The sequence below is a fragment of the Cannabis sativa genome, chromosome 2 (genome assembly GCF_029168945.1).
Source record: "Cannabis sativa cultivar Pink pepper isolate KNU-18-1 chromosome 2, ASM2916894v1, whole genome shotgun sequence".
NCBI classification, from domain to species: Eukaryota; Viridiplantae; Streptophyta; class Magnoliopsida; order Rosales; family Cannabaceae; genus Cannabis; species Cannabis sativa.
The window spans coordinates 34,648,997-34,671,948 of NC_083602.1; positions in this window are offsets into that span (position 1 = coordinate 34,648,997).

Consider the following 22,952-nt stretch of genomic DNA (forward strand, 5'->3'; position numbering starts at 1 on the left):
GACAGAAAATCCATTCCCAGGATTATGTCAAAATCAGACAATTGTAACTCAATTAGATTGGCGGTCAACTCACAACTGTCAATCCAAAAAGATAAAGACCGAATCCACCTTGTGGACACTATCAGGTCTCCCGAGGGTAACAGGGTTCCGAACCCTGAAGCATAAATATCACATGGCTTATGTAAACTTTCTATCAGTCTACTCGATACATATGAATGAGTAGCTCCCGAGTCAAATAACACACTATATGAACAGCCATTAATAGACAACTGACATGTCACAACTGACGGACAAGCATCAGCGTCTGCCTGAGTTATAGTGAAAAGTCGCCCCGAGTTCTGAGCAGCATCCTTCTTAGGCTCTTCTCTCTTAGCTTGGGGACAGTCCCTGATATAGTGGCCCAGCACGCCACACTGAAAACATGCCTTGGCTCGACATTCACCAGGATGATGCTTCTTACATTTAGGGCACTCGGGGTATGACCGGAATGAGGACCCGCGACCTTGACGGCCACCTCTGTTTCCCCAAAACTTCCTATTTCCTCCTGAAGCTCCGGAAGCTTCAGCCTTCCGCTTGTGCCCAGGGTTGCTACTGTCGATCCCCTTAGTGACATTACCACCAGCAGGAGGGTTTGATGCCATGGCGGCATCCTTTGCAGCCTGCTCTTTCATCACTTGCTGCTCGACCTCCTCAGCAATTAAGGCCAAGTCCACTACTCTCTTGTACAGAGTGTCATGGGATGTGGTAATTTTCAAGTCTCGACTGATTGTAGCATTCAGTTTTCTGGTAAAATCGGTAGGCACCAAATCACAAGCAAATTTAGATAATCGGCCAAATTCCAGAGTATATTCAGCCACAGACATTTTCCCTTGAGTCAACTTCACAAAATCTTCGTGGTGTGAAGTCCTTACAGCCACATTATAGAACTTTTCCTCAAAAAGTTTCTTAAACTCATCCCATGTCATCACACTGACATCCCGAGTTTGATTCACAATGTCCCACCAGACGCGGGCATGATCTTGAAACATAAAGGCCGCACAATTTACCATTTCAGTTCCCATCACCCCCATATTATCGAGGATACGGGTAACCGTGCTCATCCACTAATCAGCCTTAATAATGTAAATACCTCCCAGAAAAACTGGAGCTTACAGCTTCACAAACCGCTCGAACACCGAATCCCGATGCGACTTAACATACCCTTGGTTACCCACCACTGGCACAGGAGCTGGTGGTAACCCTTGATTAACTGGGGCAGCCTGTTGCCTCAAACGTTGCAACTCTCCTTCTTGACAAAGTATGACACATCGCATTTCATGAAACATCTGCTGCTAGTGAGTAGGAGGATTAGAATTAACAGCCCCCGCATTATCCCCCGGATTTTGTGGAGGTGGAGGCGGTGCTGGTAGATCGGTTCGGGTAACCCCAGGCTCTACTTGCTCGCCCTGTGGTCTGGATGATTGCAGAGGGTCCATTACTAGTACCCCTGTAATCAACAACCCTAGCGAGTTAAGCACCAACACCACACTTACGCACTTATTGCCTTAAAACCTAACTCATCTATTTACCTCATACATATTTACATAAACATATAACATTTATAGCATGGCATCACATAACACATACATACTCTAGATGCTTGCATACTGCCTAAAATGGAAAGCGGTAAACAGATGATCACACATACAGTCAAGTATTTACTCTCAATACTTACTGAACCATGAGTTGAGCTTATCTCTGACGATGAATGTACATGTTCAGCCGGTCTACAGGAAGTTTAAAAACCTTGGCGCTCTGATACCAAATTGTAACGCCCTAAATAATTAGGCACGCTACCCAAAAAATGCTTATGAAACCCTAATCCCCTAATCGGGATTACTAATTTAAATAGCGCAGAATTTAAACTTTTATATTAAACAGACTGAAAATAAACTTGTAATATATTTAAAATTTTCAAACATAGTTGGGATCCCAAAAATATTTACAAACTTATTACAAGCTCTTTCTTACTAGCCGACCTAAGCGGCAAAACAGAATACAAAAGTCAACACTGTTAGACCTATAACCCGCTTGGTCTGAAGTGGCATGAACATGTACCTTCTTTGTCCTGCTCCTAAAACTCATGGCTGATCAGCTAATGCCTTACTCTTTCCTGCACAGTACAGCACCCGTGAGCGAAGCCCAGCAAGACAGTATAAATCATAACAAATATAATATGCTCATTCACATATGTCTGTATAGCACAGACCTGATAATTATATCAACATGCCCATTTATGTCTACGTGCCGTAGACCTATGTGTTGCGCTCACACATCTAATTAAATCTACGTGATGTAGACCCACGTGTTGCTCTCACACGTTTAATTACATTAAGGCCTTAGAAGTGGTTCATCTCGGTTATGTGTACCGAGTCCAACCTGATTATGCCTTGAGTTCATAATCCCTAAATCTTACTTCAATTAACATGGCATGGCATTTATACACATATATCACTAGGGTAATAACCCTAGGCTATTATACCATTCCTATTAGGGTAATAACCCTAATCCCGGTTACTAAACATTCATGCATATCATTCTCAACATAAGTGCCACTGCGCATACTCTACGTGCTAATCACTGTCTTACCTGTTGTCCCGAAATAGTAGAGATTCCAAATCCCTGGGTGCTCCTGACCAGGTGTCGGTAATCCTAGTCACAATATTGGGATTTACACAAATAAGGTTAATCCCTAAATTCACTTCCACAAAAATATAAAATTGGCATCCAAATCACAAATAATCACATAGAGCTCGAAAAGAGCTTTCCAACGGTATAAAGAACGTCCCAAACGGAGTCCAGAGTCAAAAGTTATGGCGAAAACAAAAACTTAAAAAAAATAACAATCTGCCATTATCATGGTCGCGGCGAGTCCTATGATAGTCGCGAGCACTAGGTTTAAAAACCCAGAAAACTCAGTTCTAGCTTCAAAAATAAGTACGAAAACTCACCCAAACTCACCCAAAAAATACATATCTCTAAGAATCACGAAATAGAGCTGCTAGCATCAAAAACACACAATCATGCATCAAATTCCAACATAAAACCTCCAAAATCAGATTGCATCAAAATCACCAAAATCATGCTTTAACCCACAATATGTCAAGTTCTAAAACTTGAGCTTTATACCCAATTTACTAAATCCATTTCCAGCAACAAATTATACAATTAATACCTGAATTCAACCTAAAAAATCCCCTAAAACACACAGCCACAACTTCACAATAAAATCCACAACAACTTCATGCAATAGACTTCCAATTCATCCAAATCAATCATAAATTCATTCATCAAATAATCAAGAACACTCAAACCTAAAACATGCTTTCAATTCCAAACTCAACAATAAATTCATAATTAAAGGGGGCTGAGGAGAAGAACTACCTCAAATTTAAGCCATAATCAAGCTTAATTCTTCAAAAGCTAGCTTCAATTCACACCAAGAATCAAGTTCCTTCCCAAAAATCAATTTTTTAAAGGAATAGGGTTTTGAGAGAGAGAGGGGTCAGGTGAGAGGGAGTCAATACCAGAAAATACAATTCATTTTCTCTCAAAATCCATTAAATTCAATATAACTCAATAATGGTCAAATGACCATTTTGCCCTTAGGGCTATAAAACATACATATTCATTTTCAAGGGCAAAATTTCCATTTCACACTCAATTAATTCCCAAATAAATTTTAGATTTCATAATATCAAATATAATGTCAATTAATTCAATCCAATTTGCATTTCAGGCCCGAACCCGGTTCGGCCTGAAATACCCGGTTGTGACTATACCGCGCTAACCTGTTAGAACACACCTGAAAAGAAAACACAGGCATACTATATAATAATATAGTTCTATTAAGCACGTAATTAAATTAATTTCATCATTTTACCCTTCTCGGGTCATAATTACAAAAATACCCCTGGCTCACCAACGGGGTCTGAACATAATAAAATTCATATAATTTCACATATATTGAACTATATAATATTATATTTCCTCAATTATACATAATTATCTAGTTAGGGTTTTGCTAATCCATTTCCTAAATCTAGGGTATTACAATAGCTTTTTAATTGTGCGAGCAAATCGTGTATTTTGCTCATATACGCTATCATCTTTTCCCCTCAAGCCTCGTATTCTCCAGATACATGATTTACCACCAGCTGTGAATCGCTGTAGATCTCAATGTGTTCGGCCTTCATCTCCCGGGCTAGTTTTAGGCTGGTAATCAGAGTTTCATATTTGGCATCATTATTGGATGCCTTAAATCCAAATTTGACTGCAGCGTGCAGGTATTGCCCCTAGGTGTGACAAGGACGATCCCTGCATCAGATAGTTGATCTGTAGTTGACCCGTCCACATGTAGCTTCCAAGTCAGCTTGTCTTCACTATTACTCGACTGAGGTATCTGTACTGGCTCTGGGCTGTTTTTGGAAATGCTCTCTTCTTTACCTATGCATTCCACTACAAAATCTATTAAGGCCTAACAATTAATCGATGTTCGGGGTTGAAAGATAATCTCATATTCGCCCAACTCCACTGCCCAGTTGAGCAATCGTCTAGAGGCATCTGGTTTTTGCAATATTTGACGTCACAGTTTATCAGTGTATACCCGAACAGGATGAGTTTCAAAGTAGGGCCTTAGCTCTCTCGTGTCTAGAATTAGGCAATAAGTGAGCTCTTCTATCAATGGATACCGGCCTTCAGCCTCAATGAGTCTTTTACTGATGTAATACGCCGGGTGTTGGATATTATTTTCCTCTCTGATCAGTATGGCACTTACAGCATGTTCCGTGACAGCCAGGTATATCCCAAGTTCTTCTCCGTCCAGAGGTTTTTAGCTTTTGAAAAGCCTTTTCACATTCTTGCGTCCACTCAAATTGCTTATTTCCTCGCAGAATGTTGGAGAACGGAACACACTTGTCTGTTGATTTTGAAACAAATCTGCTGAGTGTGGCAATCCGACCAGTCAAACTTTGAAATTCCTTGGTTCTTGTTGGCGATTTCATATCCAGGAGGCCTTGAATCTTCTCTAGATTGGCTTCAATTCCTCGGACATTGACGAAGAAGCCTAGAAACTTACCCGAGCTGACTCTGAAGGAGCACTTTAGGGGATTGAGTTTCATGTTGTACTTCCCGAGGTCTTTGAAGCATTTGTCTAGAGATCATCTATATGCCCCCAGCCTTCCTAGATTTGATGAGCATGTCATCCACTTACACTTCCATGCTCTGTCCGATCTGGTCTTTAAACATGTTGTTTACCAATCTTTGGTTTGTAGCTCCAGCGTTTTTGAGACCAAATGGCATGACCTTATAGCAATACAGACCCATATCTATTCGGAAACTTGTATGTCCTTGGTCGGGGGGATGTATCTTGATTTTATTATACTCCGAGTAGGCATCCATGAAGCTAAAAATTTCGTGCCTTATTGTTGCGTCCACAAGCTGATCTATTCTTGGAAGTGGAAAACAGTCTTTTGGGCATGCCTTGTTGAGGTCGGTGAAATCAATACATACTTGTAATTTCTTATTCGGCTTGGGTACCATTACGGGATTAGCAACCCATGCTGGGTAGAAAGCTTCAATTATGAAATTATTATTACGTAGCTTCTCTACCTCTTCTTTTAGCGCTAGGGCTCGCTCCTTGTTCAACAGTCTTCATTTTTGTTGAATAGGCCAAAAATTTGGGTCAATATTCAAGACATGTAGAATTATAGAAGGATCGATTCTGACCATGTCCTCATGTGACCATGCAAAAATGTCTAGGTCTGCTCTAAGAAATTTTATCAATGCTGATTTTACTTCGAGCAACAAAAATTTTCCAATTTTAAGCTTTCTGGTCGGAACATTTGGATCGATTTTGATTTCTTCTAGTTCTTCCACTAGACCAACGTTGGTATTTGGCTCCCCAAGTCGGGGATCCACATCTTCGTCCCCGCCTTGGGCGGTTCCATATTTGGCAATGTTTTTTCCCTTGACCGAACTCTGGCTAGAGGATACTTCCTTTTTAGCGTTAGTTAGGGCAAGGTTGTAACATTCACGAGCAACTTGCTGATTTCCTCTCAGGCACCCCACCCTATTCTTTGTTTGGAACATATAGCATTAATGAAATATCGACGTAACAACTTTTAGGTCATATAAAGATGGTCAGCCTAACATGACATTAAATGCTAATGGAACGTCTAATATTAAAAATTGTGCCATTATAGTTATGCTCTTCGGAGCTTGCCTAACAGTTAGTTGTAGGCAAATTTTCCCTAGAGGTTCAACACTCTGGCCGGTGAAACCATACACGAGCTAGAGATATGGAGTCAAGTCTTTGAGTTGGAGCCCCATCTTTTCATACGGTGTCATGAAAAAGATATTTGTAGAGGCTCCATTATATATCATGGTTCGGGCCACCATCTTATTGGCTATTTGGACTTCAACGGCCAACGAGTTGTTGTGCGGGAAATTAATCTTGACAGCATCTGCATCGTTAAATGTTATGGTGGGTTCCAATACACGGGGTATTTTTGGCTTTCTTTCTTCGACGCTAGAACCACTTCTTCTTGCTTGGGCTGTAATGTTCAGGCATACCTTTCTCGGGCTTTGCCTGAATCTCCAACTATGTGCAGACCTCCAATAATAACTTGTAAATGTCCATCTACTGATGGTGGTAGTAAATCTTGATTGTTATCGGCCCTTTGATTTTTATCGACCTTGACATATTTTTGCATGTGCAGATTATTCTTTCTTATCAAAAATTCAATTTCCCGCTTTAGATTATTGCATTCGTTTGTGTCATGGCCATAATCCCCATGAAAACGACAAAACTTGGTCATGTCTCTCTTGCTTACATCCTTTTCAATGGGTGCGGGCTTCTTGTACGGAGCTTATAACTGAGTAGCCATGTAGATAATCTCTAAATCTTGTGTTTGGACAGAAAAAGCAGTAAACTTGGTTTGATTTTCCATGGGGGCCTGTTCAGTTTTGTCAGCGAACTTTCCCTTTTTCCTATTGCCTTGTCTGTTGTTGTTGTTGGACCATTAACCACCCGAGCTTGAACTGCTTGGGTACTGATGTAGCTGGACGGATGTTCCAGTAGAGGGAGGTTTTGGCTTTCCAGGTTTACGCTCGACTTCTGGTCGCTGAATGGCCTCTTCAAGCTTGATGAAGCAATCTACACGGTCAAGGAAATCACTCATAGAATCTACCTGTCAATCTCTTTTGATATCCTTCCAAAGTTCTCCGAGAACTTCGATGCCCCCAGTATCGCGGACAATTTCCCGTCTTCGGTCAATCGTGCAACCTTCGTTGCCTCTGTCATGAATCTACTGATGTAAGCTCGGAGAGGAACTCCTGGTCGTTGCTTCACTTCAACTAGGTCTTCTAAGTGCAACGGGAGTTGACGAGAGGAGGAGAATTGTGCGTGGAATTCCAAGGACAATGCCTTCCATGAGTTGAACCTTCCGGGTGTCAACTTGAAATAACACTGTTGGGCGGGTTTTGAGAGGGTGGCAGGAAAAACCCTGCAACATACATCTCCTTGTACTCCTTGTAGGTCCATTTGCAGTTAAAAATACTTGAGATGTGATAGGGGATCTTCCTTCCCAGTATACATCTTCCTGGTTAGCATCTTAAGCTTGTGAGGCAACTCTAGGATATTGATCTCTGGGGAGAAAGGGGATCCACGTGCTCGGTCCAACTCGAGGTCATTGTTCTTCTGACTGGCCAAGCCTTGGAACATATTTTTTAGTTCATCCAAGTGTGGCTGCACAGCTGGATTAACTTGCTCAGCCACCTGGCCGACAAGAGTCACGTCAGCATCTCTTTGAACAGGATTTTGAACACAGGCTCCGAGCTGAACGATTGGTGCGACATGCTACTCGTCTAGCCCTCTCCTTCTGTTTAGATAATCTCTAAGATCATGAGGCATTCCCAATCTATTAAATATGGATACACCAAGTTGTCTCAGTGACTAGTTGGTTTGACTGATTAGTTTGCCGGAACCATTAACTTGGGTAGAGTTATGAGGTATAACTTCTCCTGACGAATTACTAGACAAGGTCTGTCCACCTACCCCATGGCTCACAGCTGAAACCAACAACTGGGGATGAGCGGCTGACCACTCAGGGTTTGAGAATTGTTCACAGCTGGATCTTCGTCTGACTCGCCCAGGAGGATAATGGTTCCAGGCTGCTGATTGGTAGCCTGATAGGCCCTTCATACCAGCAAGGTGGCTTTTCTTGTTCAGTCATCAATGGTTGTTTGCTGAGCCCTCAACGTTTCCATCTCTTTATCCCTCCATTCAGCGAACAAATGCCTTTGCTTTTAAAATGCGAGATTCACCGCAGCACGGAGTTCCTCCTAATCATGATGGAAGGTGTTGGTATGACCTTGCATGACTCCAAGAGCAGCGCGGAGGTTCTCGATCTCGCTGTCATCTCTAATGGTTGTTCGAACATTTGTTGCGGGCAGAACTTCAGTGTTGGGAATGTCCTAATTGGCTGCGGAACTGGTATTTCCAATCTCTTGCACACCAGGCGCGATTCCACTCAAAGGAGTCGTCACTCCTTGACCTAAAGTTGACGGTTGTTCAGGATTCGTAGTTGGTGGAACCCTAGCATTCCCTGGATTCTGCAGTGTAGGATCCCCTGCCAGTAGATTTGCTGGATCAACTACGCCTCTACGATTCTGTACCACCCTTGCGTTTATGATTAGATTTGAAGTAAAGAGCGAGCTTGATTTCACCCTCTTAATGAAAGCACCAAAATGTTGACCTCGCTTTTGGCCAACGACAGTGAGTCTTAATTGTAAGTGACAAGTAGTATAATATAGATGCAATATGTTGAAATAGATAAAGACACAAAGTTTTTATAGAGGTTCCACCCCAAGTAGTGCGGTAGTAGCCTACTCCCCTTAATTTTTATTGACTTAAGAACAAAGAATGTAATGATTCCTTTTCATAGAGCTCTTACAACGATGTTTCTCAATATGTATTCTTAGATAATTTTTTCGACCCTTTGCCCAGTGAGAATATATCACTATTTATAGGGCTATAAGCTTTGAGGAAAAAGTTTCCCTTCTGTTTACAATAAATATAATTGGCAAGATTATACATTAAATACAGAATACACTGATCAAGGGATTTGGACAGCTTGTCATATCCCTGTGATATGACCCCAAAATTATAGGGATTTCTTCTGTGATTCACGATGCAAGTGTTGAAATTGCTAAGTGTTAGCATGTAGCTGGGCTGTCCACTGCCCGTTTGAGAAGGCTTCATCCGTGCAAATATTTGTGGTGTTCTATTCGGTATATCTCTTGCGAATAGATATGTGAAGTTGATTCCACGTGTCACCATTGTGGGATGCCATGTGAGAGTGCTAAAATTAGGATAACATAGATATATAAGAATAAAAATTATATATAATATTATATATTATAATATATAAATAGAATATTATATATATAAACAAAAAATTTATTTATATTATATATATAAAAATTTATATATATTATTTATAAAAATATCTATATAGTTTATATTAAAGTGTATATAAAAAACTATAAACGAAATATATGATTTAAAGACCACAAAAAATTATTTCTCTAACTTTTAAAATATGAACAAAAATTAAAATATATTACAACTTTAAATTAGCACACACACACACATAGAAATATAAAAAATCAAATATTAGATTAATTTATATTAAAAAAGAGAATAATATACTAAAAAAAAACTAACTGGTTAGAAGAGACGCGGTGTTGAATATCGGTGCAAAATGGTGGTGAATCGGTGGTGAATGGTGGTAAATCGGTAGTGAAAAGGAAGAAAAATGAAAAATGAAAAAACTGGAGAAGGGAAAAAATGGGGGAACCTATTTGTTCCTCTTATTTATAGAAAATTTATTACCGGCGGGGCCCCGACGGTATTAACAATATTAGCAACAGACCCCTGCAAGTATTGGTCCGCCACTAATAGCTTTTAAATGCAGAAAGCAGGAGTTTTCCCGCGCTTATTACCCCTTCAATAATAGTGGCCAGCTATCCGCTGGTATTAACCTAAGCCCGTCGCTATTCTAGTTTATATTTATTCATTTCTTAAAATTATTATTGTTATACCCGAGATTCAGCTAACACAATAGAGGAAACACGTATCAAGCTGGGAAGAATATGAACCAAGGCACGTAATTATAATTACATTTGAGGTGGAATAACTCGTTAAAAGCATAATTGAGAGAATATATTTACAACTTGACAAGCTCAGTAGTCTTATGGGAGATAAAGATATATAAATTGTTGCCTTGTGCATCAACGAGCAACCATGTAACTTTAGGTGTATAAGACAAGGCACTAACCTCGTTACGTGGATTATATATAATGAATGTGAAGACACTTAGCGCATAATATACAATATACAAACTAAGTATAATAGATGGATTAACAAAAGCAAGTGATAGCAAGGCGTCCACCTCACCATAGGAAGACATGCCAACGGTATCTTCACCTTTCAATGAGATTCACAACTTTGACGACCCAGTTCTTTCAGATAATGGCTGACATTCAAATGATATTGACAGTTAAAGATCCCCTTATCACAAAAAATTTTGATTGTTAGATAGGGTGTTATGTATCTAAAGTAAAAGCGATGAGATTTACATTATCAACCTTGGAAAGAAATAGGAACAACACAAGGTCGCTATCAAGGTTACCGCTACTCTATTCCCAGCGAGACATCCCAAAATGACACAGTTTGCAACGTCTTTAATACACGTTTATTTTGATCCAATAAAAGCGGACTAATCACAGCTATGTGATATTCAAATAATAACCGTATTTTATTTTACGTGATATGTAAGAAAACCCAACGATTTCAGGGATAATCGTTGTAAAGATATCAGTCAACTAAGTAATTAACTGCCTACTATGTGATTATAAATAGAGGCAAGATAGACTGAAAAAGGGACAAAAAATTCATAAGAGAAAAGACCGTAGAAGAATATCAGAAATCTAATAAAATTGACTCGTGGACTATGTAGAATTTTAACTGCAAAAGCCCGTAAAAAAACCTTTGTTTTCATAAATTTTTATTTACAGTTTTTAGATTTTCTGTGGAAGTTTGTCACTGTTAGGCTCATATCTGGTTAACGAAAATCTGCGCTAATAGTTTGGTGATTTCATTGAGAGCCTTCATGAAAAAGCTTAGAAAAAATCCTCCTGACATTAAAAAAATAAATAAGATAATAATTTTCTTTATGTTTGACAACGAAGAAAATAATCCTCACAGAGAAACCCCTCATTGTCCTTGAAAATAGCCAATGAGTCCCCAGGGAACTATCGACTTATCATTTGAACATCCTACATGTTCAATAAAAACACAAAATCTGGGAACCAAACTTGAAGGGCCTCAAATGAGAATTGGCCGATCTCTTCCCAATCTAGTTGATGAGGACGACGCCTATGATCCAACAAAGTACATACAAATCGTCGAATTAGAAAACTGCCATCTCAAGGATCGATTGGAGGAAGCAAATCGTCGTAATGCTGAATTAAAGCATGAGGTAGCTACAGCTAGGGCGGCATAAGGGAATAGCTCCCAAAATCAACCTAACCTTGGAGAAAGAGAACCACGAGGCAAACCTCGAGACTTGCAAACCAGGGGGCAGGAGGTAGCCCAAAGGAACCCTTAGAATGCTCAGGAAAGACAACCTGGGAAAACTGGGGGATACCTTGAAGGCGAGATGCCATATGATCAACCAGGAACCAGGGAACAAGAAATTCTCCGTAGGAATAAGGCAAATCTTGGGACACAACCTAGGGTACATGCATCATTGTTAGGGGATCGCCAACATTCTTTCCAAGCCCATAGGAAAGGAGCTCTCACAAATCTCAATAGAGGGAACGAGACGAATCAAACCCAAAGGAGAAGAGCAGGGCGTGAACAGGCGAGTATTACCACAAGGCGCACGATAACTCATAGTCGATTAATGCGAGGAGGACAGAATACTGATCGCAACGATGATCAAGAAAGCAGAATACGATCTATGGGTGGAAAAAGATCCGCCACCCATCATGGCCAATCAGACCTACGAGAAGGCTTGAACCAGAAAAAACCTGATCTTCGCCAAAAACTTGGTCCAAAGCAAGGGGATTCAATCCATTGTGAATAGCCGAGTTGGAGAATACGTTCAGGAGACATCAAGTCGTGGAGCCAAGAAAGCAATCAGGATCTGATTCTGTTGAAGAATTTGAGTCGAAAGCTTCAGGGTCACAGAGGAAAGACGACTCAAAGAGGTCGTCTAGTGATAAGAAACACGACAAGTACGTACCCATTTATACTATCTATACCGAGCTTAATGAAACTCGGCAGAGTATCTAACTTGCGCATGAACAAAAGGTCGCTTTCAATAAAACAAAGCCCATGAAACACGCGAGACGTAAAAGGGACCCAACTAGACGATGTCAATACCATGGAGATATTGGGCATACAACGAAAGAGTGTCGTCAGTTGAAAGATGAGATAGAAGGCCTCATAGCGCAAGGACACTTCTAGCAATTTATAAAGGGGCAGGACATCCACGACCAGCCCGATTTACCTAGTAACCAAAGGGGGCAGGGACCATAACCTTCCTTTGTAGGAGGAAAGGATACCTCGGTTATCTCAGGAGGATAATATATTGCAAGAAAAGTTTGACAAGGGGCAATTAGTCTTGTCAAGCAATTACGTAAAAGTATTCGAAGTAATCAAATACCAGCTCGCAAGCTGTCGTATAGAGCTGCGTCACAGAAAGGCCAGTCGTCGACCAATGGCGGTTGGAGCAGAACAACAAATAACCAAGATTAGTTCACTTGGAGCTGTGGGGATATGGCAGTGATTGACCCTGAGCATCAAAACCCCTGTGGGAATATGATAGGGATTGACCCTAAATATTAAAATCCACTTTATTAAAACCAGATGCTTCTAGAAGATTGATAAAATAAGCAATAGAACTAGGAAAGCTCATACGTGATTAAATCGATAATAAATTAATGATTGTAAATAACATCACTGATGTAATAATTTATACTTCAGTCATGAATACATTTAATCATTTCTTTTGACAAGTAATTATAAAGTGTGACCCTTTAAAATTACTTCAGGGGCATATGTGTATGATTAACCGAATTTATTTGGAAATATATGGTATAATGCAAACCCGCCACTTTAAAAAATTTTAAAATTTTTTAAAAGGTTTTCGACCAAGCCTTTTTGATGAGAAAGGGGTCAAACCGTTATAACTTCTCACCAAACCTTTTGATGAGAGATGGGTCGAATTATTATAACTTCTTGATCAAACTGTTTTGACGAGAAAGGGATCAAACAATTATAATTTTTTGATTAAAAACCTATCTAACCAGAAAGGAAAATCAAAAGTTATAAATGAGATCTAACTCATAACTCGCGTGTAAAGCTGAATACTAACGACTCACACTAAAGGAAAGTATTAAACGAGACAACAATGTGCCTTGAAAAAGGTACTTAAACCTAACGCGTGGGTAGAAGACTAACTACTCATGTAAGCAATAAAAATATATACAAAGTGACAAGGTCATTAAAAATATATTCAAGTTTGCTTGAAATCAATTACCACCGATTATTGCGACGCAAAATCAATGACTGCTAGCAAATTGAGTGCATGGCAGATGATAAACTGCTCACGCGAAAAGTAGGCAATTAACTACTTAATTTCAAAGGGATTTATGTGCAATGGAAACCCCTAAAATACTTTGGGTATGATCAAAATATGATTATTTAAATTGTGGATAAAACCAAGTAAACAAGTACATGTCAAAGTTCAAACATATAAGTACAAGGCATTAAAGGATAAAATAAAAAGCAAAGCTGGCCATCCAACTTTGCAAATTTGTCTTTACAAAAAGAACCACAAGGGGTATACCATTCTCTCAGCTCTAAGGCCATTTCCTTACAAAAAAAGATAAATAAAAACCAAGCCTACATTGTGGTAGACTTGGATGGATCTTCTTCTTCTGTTGCCTCGGCCTCTTCCTCCTCCTTGCTGGCCTTTTCACAATAAGCCAAAGTTTCCTCTTCATCCTCCCCAAACAGGCTTGTGTCCATATTTGGATTCGCCATCAAGGCTCGATAAACGGTACGAAGGCTCACCTAGTTGCATTGCTCCGTGGTTTCGGCCTCTTTCCCCATGAGAATCTTCTGATGTTCATTGCATTCATCAGTCTTGGTCTTTGTGGCCTTCTTGACATCTTCAAGGCTTTTCTTTGACCTCTCGGCTTCCTGTTTGAGACGGGTGATTTCCTGCTGAGCATCATTCCCTTGTTTAATCACGACCTCACATTGGGCTAGTGACTTTTGGACCTCGCCTTCCAGGTATTTGAGCCGCTCCAGGATCACCGATGGGAGGAAAAAGAGAGGAAAGAAGTCTGGATAATTACAAGCAAATGAATTTAAGAAACAGGCAGTAAGAAGAAAGAAAAAATAATATGGATTAATACAAAAAATTTACCATGAGGGCATAATGCAAGTTCCTCGAAAGCATCTCTTCTGAACTCCCAAGATTGATTAGATCCCAATCGTAGGGAAGGAGAGCCTTGAGTTAGTGCTAGCAGGCAGTTCCAAACACTTTGGCAAATTCTGAACCAGCCTTCCTTGTTGCAGCAGACAATGTTTCAATGGCCTGGCTCGAGGAGGCAGAGGCATGAGTTGTATCAAGAGGAGGTGCTTTGGTGTTGGGATCAACTGGAGGAGGAGTAGTCTGTTCATGGGTCGCAGTTTCAGAGACCTCGAGGTCAATAGGCTCAAACACTTTCTTCTTTTTGTGGGCAGTGGTTTTCTTTTGACTTTTAGAAGGCTCCACCTCAGTATCTGTAGGAAGCCCTGAGTTGGTTCCCCTTTTCTTCCCTTTCCGGTGCATAACATCCTCAAAATGCATGTCTGCGAGGCAAAATAAAGTGTTAAAATTATTTAAAGACCAATGAAAGGGAAGTGTGGAGTGTAATCTTCTACTTATGAAATTTACCAAAACAACTAGAAGGCGAGATATCACTAGAAGAGGAGGTAAAAAGACCGTAGTATCAACTAAAATTCCTACAAGCTGTAATCTTGAATATATTAAATGGGTCGATTGGTTCTAAATCCTAGCTTGCATCTACATGACTTGCCCTATCTATCACGGTGCCATATTGCTCGGCTATACCATCATACAACTCGTTATAGTTAATCTCGACGTGAAATCTAGGGTACCAACTATCAAACCTATGAGAAATTCGGTCTACGAGAAGGGAATTCCTAATATAAAAATTAAGGCGGCTATCTCGAAAAGTAATTAATGTGTTACGTTCAGCCCTAAGTATTGTCGGTGACCAACCACATTGATTACCTCGGGATGCTCCTTCACCGGCTTCCCGAGGGAAAGTGTTTTGAAGGTTTTGTGCCCGAGTCACGCGATCCCAAGCCTTATCCCCCTCTGGAATGGGAACCTACTGCTAAGAAGAATACTTGGGAGATTTATATTCATAAGTAAACTATTTGTCAGTAAGGAGGTCAGCATATCTCAGATTGGCCTCGTTTAGAAGTAAGTCGCACCACCTAAGGCCGTGGTGAAGAGTCAGCAAGAGCCTGTGTCAGTTGACCATCTCGGGAGTAAGGACGAGTCTTTTCAAAAGGGCTGTAAAAAACAAAACCTTAGTCAAAAAACTTAGAATGAAAAGATAAGGATTAATCTAACCGAGCCTAATGAAAACAATCACTTACAAATTTTGCGGAAGGTGGTTGTGCTGATTGAGGAGAGGCCAGTTGTCCAAAAGAAGTTATCTTTGAAAGATATTTTGTTTGGCAAGTCTACAATAATTTTAGGCTCACTAGAGTGAGTACCAAGATAATAGAAACCCCCTGCGACATTCTTCCTCGCTGGAATAGCCTTAATAGAGTAAACATACTCGATTTCCACAGCCGTAGGGCACTCCCACTCCAGAATTTTATACAAGACCATCAAACTGGCATGGATTCTGTAGGAGACGGGATTTAGTTGGAATGGTGCAAGCCCGAAGTGGTTTATGTAATCCTTGAATAAGTCACGGAGGGGAATTATGGCCTCTGCACTAATGTGTTCAAGACTCTAAGCACCTATGCCAATCGAGCTACTGGTACTGGTCTCACCACTGGCTCCCTCAAGGGTCTCAACTGTAATGCGCGTAGGGGGGTAACAACCAAACTCACCAGCTCGTACTGACCTAACTTGGCATACTTGCCCAAGTTTGATTCCACAGGTCCTCAGTATATCACCTGTGTAGCCTGAGATAGTTCACACCTTCGATTCTATTAACTCTGCCTCAAACGTGATGCTAGGATCCTGGGGAGTCTTTGATGTATGTGGCTTGGGAGACATTATTACAAAGTCCAAGTCACCTGGTTCAAAAGCAATCGTGACTTTGGGTAAAAATAAAGGCTTAGCCAAAGGAATAAAGGACACACTGGGAGGTTCTGGACAAGCTGCATCTCGTACGAAACAACATTTGCCTTCGATGATTTCTTGCAAGAAGTGCTTGTGGTGACTAGCATTATCGTCCTAATAGGGTCTCACTAAATGTTCCCTAACCCTAGCATCGTTTAACTCTAATTTAGATGTGGGTTTTCAAGGGTTGGGTTTGTAAGGGAGGAGTGATTCTGTAGGAAATTCAAGATCTAAATCTTCTAGAGGATAAATTTCCGAACCAGATTGTGACATTGCTGCAAGAAGAAAGCAATCCTAGTCCAAGGAAAGAATTTTATAAAATCTGAAGTGGTGAGTTGAAGATTCTAAAAAAAACTTACGTATTGCATGAACGCTAATGTTGACCCACATACAGTTCAACCTTAAAAATTACTAAAACCAAATGAGATGGAAATGATACAAACAAATGATGCAGTAATTAAACCGAGAAATGCAACGTAACAAGCATGTAAGATATCAAGAAAAAAAAAAGCTACTTAATGTTTGAAGTTAGGGTTTGGGGCGATAGACAGCTCTTCGACCTGTGAATCTTTGAATACAGTGAGAGTCTCTTTGAGATTGTGAAGTCGGAGGAAACTAGCAGAAAAAATTTCAAGGACAGAGATGGCATGCAAATTCTCAAGCAAACTCGGTGTTGGTGTTTCAGCAATGGAGCTTAAAAGTTTTCCAAAATTCCTAAAATGGAAGAAATAATACAAAGGTGGTTTCTTTTTCTTATTTTATACTCTCCAAATCAGTTTCGTTGGATTAGAGAGATGCTTGATCCTACAAACAGGATTTGAAATGGAAGTGCAAAAGATGGTCATTTAATGTTGATGTACCTCAAAACTACAACACCGCTGAAATCAGAGGACATGCGTTTTTTCAAAATGAATTATGACAAATATACTCTTTGTAATCATTAAAAAGCACTTTTTATCAACAAGAACTTTTTAAGGGGCAATTGTCATACCCGAGATTTTGCTAACACATCAGAGGAATACACGTGTCAAGCTAACAAGAAAATGAACCAAGGCAGGTAATTATAATTACATTTGAGGTGGAATAACTTGTTTAAAGCATAATTGACAGAGTATATTTACTGACTGGATAGTCTTATGCGAGATAAAGATATACAAACTATTGCCTTGTGCATCAACAAGAAACCATGTAACTTCAGGTGGACGAGGCACTAATCTTGTTACGTGGATGAGATATAATAACTGTGAAGACACTTAGCGTATAATGTACATTATACAAACTAAGTATAATAGACGGATGAACCAAAGAAAGTTATAGCGAGGCGTCCACCTCGCCATAGGAAGACATGCTCATGATATCTTCACCTTTCAATGAGATTCACAGCTCCGATGAGCCAGTTCTTTCAGATAAAGGCTGACATTCAAATGATCTTCACAGTTAAAGATCACCTCGTCACCAAAAACTGAGATTGTCAGATAGGGTGTTCTGTTTCCAGAGTAAAAGTGATGAGATTTACATTTTCAACCTTGGAAAGAAATTGGAAAAGCTCCAGCTCACTATCAAGGTTACTGTTGCTCTATTCCCAGCGAGACATCCCAAAACGATAAAGTTTGCAACATATTTAATACACGTTTATTTTGACCCAGTAAAAGCAGACTAATCACAGCTGTGTGATATTCCAATCATAACCGCATTTAATTTATGTGATATGAAACTAGACCCCATAATTTCAGGGGATAATTGTTGTAAACATATCAGTCAACTCTGTAATTAACTGCCTACTATGTGACTATAAATAAAGGCAAGATAGACTGAAAAAGGGACGAAAATTCATAAGAGAATAGGCCTTGAGCAATATCAGAAATCTAATAAGATTAACTTGTGGAATATGCAGAATTTTTAACTACAAAACCACGCAAAAACTCCTTTGTGTTCATACTTTTTTCTTTACTGTTTTTAGTTTTTCTATGCTAGTTTTGTCACTGTTAGGCTCATATCTGGTTAACCAGTATTAATCCCATTATTAGGGGCGGGCTCACCGGTATTGGATTTGTCGGTAAATATAAAATTTGTTGTAGTGTTTATAGAATAACTGACACATGTCACAAGTATGTACTGCTAGGTCATAATACGAAAAATGGGATAACACTTTGTACACTGGATTTATATTGACAAGATAATCAGCGATAAAGGTTACTTACACCTTGGATGTTATGTCCTTTCCACGACATTGGAAAAGTATGCTAGGATTGGATGTATGGAGTATACATCGGACTAGATGATATTGACATTTGATAAGATATCATAAACTTATTGTTATATCTATCTAAGTCAATATCACTTAGTTGATATTAGGTGAGTAGATCTTAATCTTGATATGGTTAGGTTTGATCTCAACTGTGTTATTTATGTTCTTAGAGTTTTTTGTTAAAGCTGACCAATTGAATAGGCCCAATACTTACATCTTAAGAACATGGTAGTTCAATTTAGTGGGAGCACTGATCATAGATATGGAATCTATTACTTCTATAATTCTTTAGAAGTGAAACGATGATTTCCTTCGAGCTTGGCACAATAGAGATAAATGATTGAGATCTCATTTCAGAAATTATATTACTTTACTGAAATATCATTTATAGGTAGCTAAAGTGTTTAAATGATAAAATACATTGAAGCATAGAACGGTAAATTTGTCCCTATTCAATGTGGATTATCTATAGAGGATCTTTGGCTATTAGGATTGTAGCAATGGATAATCATAACGTATCTATATTGTTGTACATATAGAGCGTTCTATATAATTGAGACTGCTATTCAATTCCAAATCTATAGTGGCACAAGGCAGAATTAATAAGTTAGAGAATTTACTTGGTGAATTCTAGATCTACTTATTGAAAGCTCAGTTATATAGGCCCATGGTCCCCTCACTAGTTGAGATAATACTGTTTGCAGACTCAATTAATTGATTTTAGCTAATCAATTATATTTCTAAAATTAGACTATTGTTATAAATATTAATAATTATATGGATGTCCAAATCTTTTATTTATTACCATTAATTGTAATCAACATTCTTTTTTTCTTAGTTTCCCTTTTTCTTAGTTTTTTAATATTTGACTCTTGTATTTGTATAAATAGGGGTTCACCCCATTGGAATAAACAACTAAGAAATATTCACTTTCTCTTTCTCTCTTCATCTTCTTCTTCTTTCTTCTTATCTACTTTATATATTTTATAATACGTTATCAGCACGAGTCTCTGCCCAAGCTTCAAGCATGAGTCTCTGCCCAAGTCCCAATGTAAGTATCTTGTTAAAGTTCTTGAATTGTTTCAAAGTCAAAATACACTAAATATATATTTATATATATACTCATCTCACTGAAACAATTTCAAGAATCATTTAGTTTCCTTTTTCTTTTTATCTATATATCTATATATTATTTATGTATGTATATGTTTTTATATATTTATTATTGATTTCATATGTATATATATTATGTTCTTATCATTCATAATATTTACAATATATCTGTGCCTATGATATGATATAGAAAATCTATATAAATTATACATATATCCAGAAGATTATGTATCCTCGATAAAATATTGCATATATCCTAAAGATTATGCATCCTCGATAAAATATTGCATATATCCTTAAGATTATGCATCCTCGATAAAATATTGCATATATCCTGATTGTTATGCATCCTCAATAAAATCTTGCATATATCCTGAATATTATGCAAACATAATATTCATTATATAGTTGATGGATATATAATGAAAGAGATGAATACATATTTATATACATGTTATTGTATTCTTTGAGGACAATGAAAAGTAATCTAATATGGATATATATTTTGACAAACATTTCCTGAAGTAAATGTTTTATATTTGTCGAAAAAAAATTATTATATTTATGTGAATACAACTAAAGGATCGTTAAAAATGATTATTATTGATGCAATTTTATAGTGGGTTTTGAATACCCAAAAAGAATGTTAAGAAATTGCATTGAAACATCAAAGTATAAAAATAACAATGAGCATGACTAATGTTATTTAAATACATGAGGTATGTATTTATTGTTCATCATTCAGGGAATGATACGAATTGAATTCAATTACTTTTAAAGATTGTTCGTATTCTATAAATTAGTCATGTTATTATACATTGTTATTACTTGCGATATTTATATTAGAAATTATTGCATGTGACATACATTAAAGATCAAATTTTGCATACATCTTGGAGATTATGCAAAAACTGTATTCATATAATCTTTGAAATATCGTAAAAGAAATTTCTGAATAATTTCTTATATTTTTACGGATGAACAAGTAATAAATTTTTAAGAAATTTATAATAATGTTCTACTTGTTCAACGTCATTCCCCGAAGTGAATGTAATGATTTTAGATAATCGATTGCATTATTTACTACTCAAATATTTCTAGAAGGAAGAGGAAACAACCAAAAGGTGAAATACCACACACAATCAAATTGCATGAAATCTATATATCATGTGTGGAATTGAATAATAGTAGTCGCGTACCTGTAGTACGGACACACTTATAATCAAGATAAAAGTATATTTGATTATTGAATAGAATGTGAATTGTACAAATTTATTGTACATTTAGAATATTTAAATATCATTCCCTGAAGAGAATGAATAGACATGAAATTTTATTTAAAAGAATATAGATTTTACATATATTGATAATGCCAAAAGCAAATTAATATATACATATTTTATTATTTCTTGAAATCAATAGTTTTAAACTATTGTTGGTACAAGATATGTATATATCTAGTTACTATTTAATTCAGTTTGCATATTCCCAAAAGTGAATATATAACTTACTAATATTTATTAGTGATCTAATATAATCAAAGTGATAAAGAATCACAAAATGATTATTTAAAAAGCTTCCTGAAGAAATCTTACATACAATTGCTGCTTGGAGTAGTAAAATATATTTGTATGTACTTAGATGTATAACTTTTATCTAGTTATGAAAGTAATAAGAAATAACTTATTATATGTACTGGTTGTACATTTAAATATATAATATATCAAGTCATGATAATTAGACTAATGAATAGTCTATTAATAAACTAGACGACTTGTTAGAAAGATACCAGGAAAAATGAATGATATATTATGGTTATATCTATTTGACCATTATAATAACATGATGAAGTTGTCATGTATCTTTTAAATTATACAAATCATTGAATTGATGATAGTGATTCCTGAAGAAATATAAAGTTTGATAAACATAATAGTGACTCCTGAAGAGTGTATATGTTTTGCAGAATAATATAATTATATTATTCGTGTATATAAAAATGAAACTTGTAATTATTATGTTGTAATAAATTTACATCACCTTTTGAAAGTTTCATTGAAATAAAAATTATAGTGAACCTGAAGTTCATGAATTGAGTTATTTTGACATGATCAATCATATGCAATAAATTGTCAAAGGATTTGACTAAATTTTGTTCAAGAACCAGAAGATTCTTCTCATTGTTAATTTATAAGGCTCAAAAGAAGAATGTGCATATATTTGCACATAGAAAATATTTAAATTATATTTCTTTAACAATCTTGAGCCATTGTTAGATTTTTGTTGCATAGTTTCTTATCGATGTGATACTATTATATGATTACGCATTTATAAAATTTGTAACTTATGTATTTCTTATTATACACGTATGACTCATTCTTAGAAATAAATTAAGTTCATAAGTATTGAACTTGAACCTGAAGTTTATTGAACCTGAAGTTCAATGTCATATAGTGTATATGAGTTTAAATAAATATTGATTCATTGTGATATATTGAAATCCCTACATGTGTATTAATATTATTAGATATCACAATTTTTAAAAATTCTCTCGATTAGGGGGAGAGAAGCAGTTGGGATCGATGATAATTTTTGTAAAATGATCCTTGCACAAAGGTTATAAGAATGATATAGTTCAAAATGATATATACCAACTGCAAATTAATATTATTCAAAGTTGAGTTCGAATGAGTTGAAAACGCCTAAAGCGTAAATGAACAATATAAAAATTATTAGTAAATGTTCATTTGATGTGTCCTGAAGTTGTTAAATCTAGAGGTACTCATGGAGATACCTTAATGTTGTAAAGTATTAATGATTTAAAAATAATAACCGTGATAGAAACGGTACTCTTGAAAAGAGTCCCAAGAGAAGTTAGACATAACACATTTGATCATAATTGAATCCCCGAAGTGATTCTATCTGGGTACCTATAAATGATAAACATATTTGAAAAATATGTAATTTAAAGAGATATCTATAAGTTATGTCAATATGGGAGGAACTTATCATTTATTGAAATTTTTGTCCACAATAAATATTGAATGTGTGCATATGCAATAAACTAACATGAGATAGCAAGGATCATGGTATTAGATTTG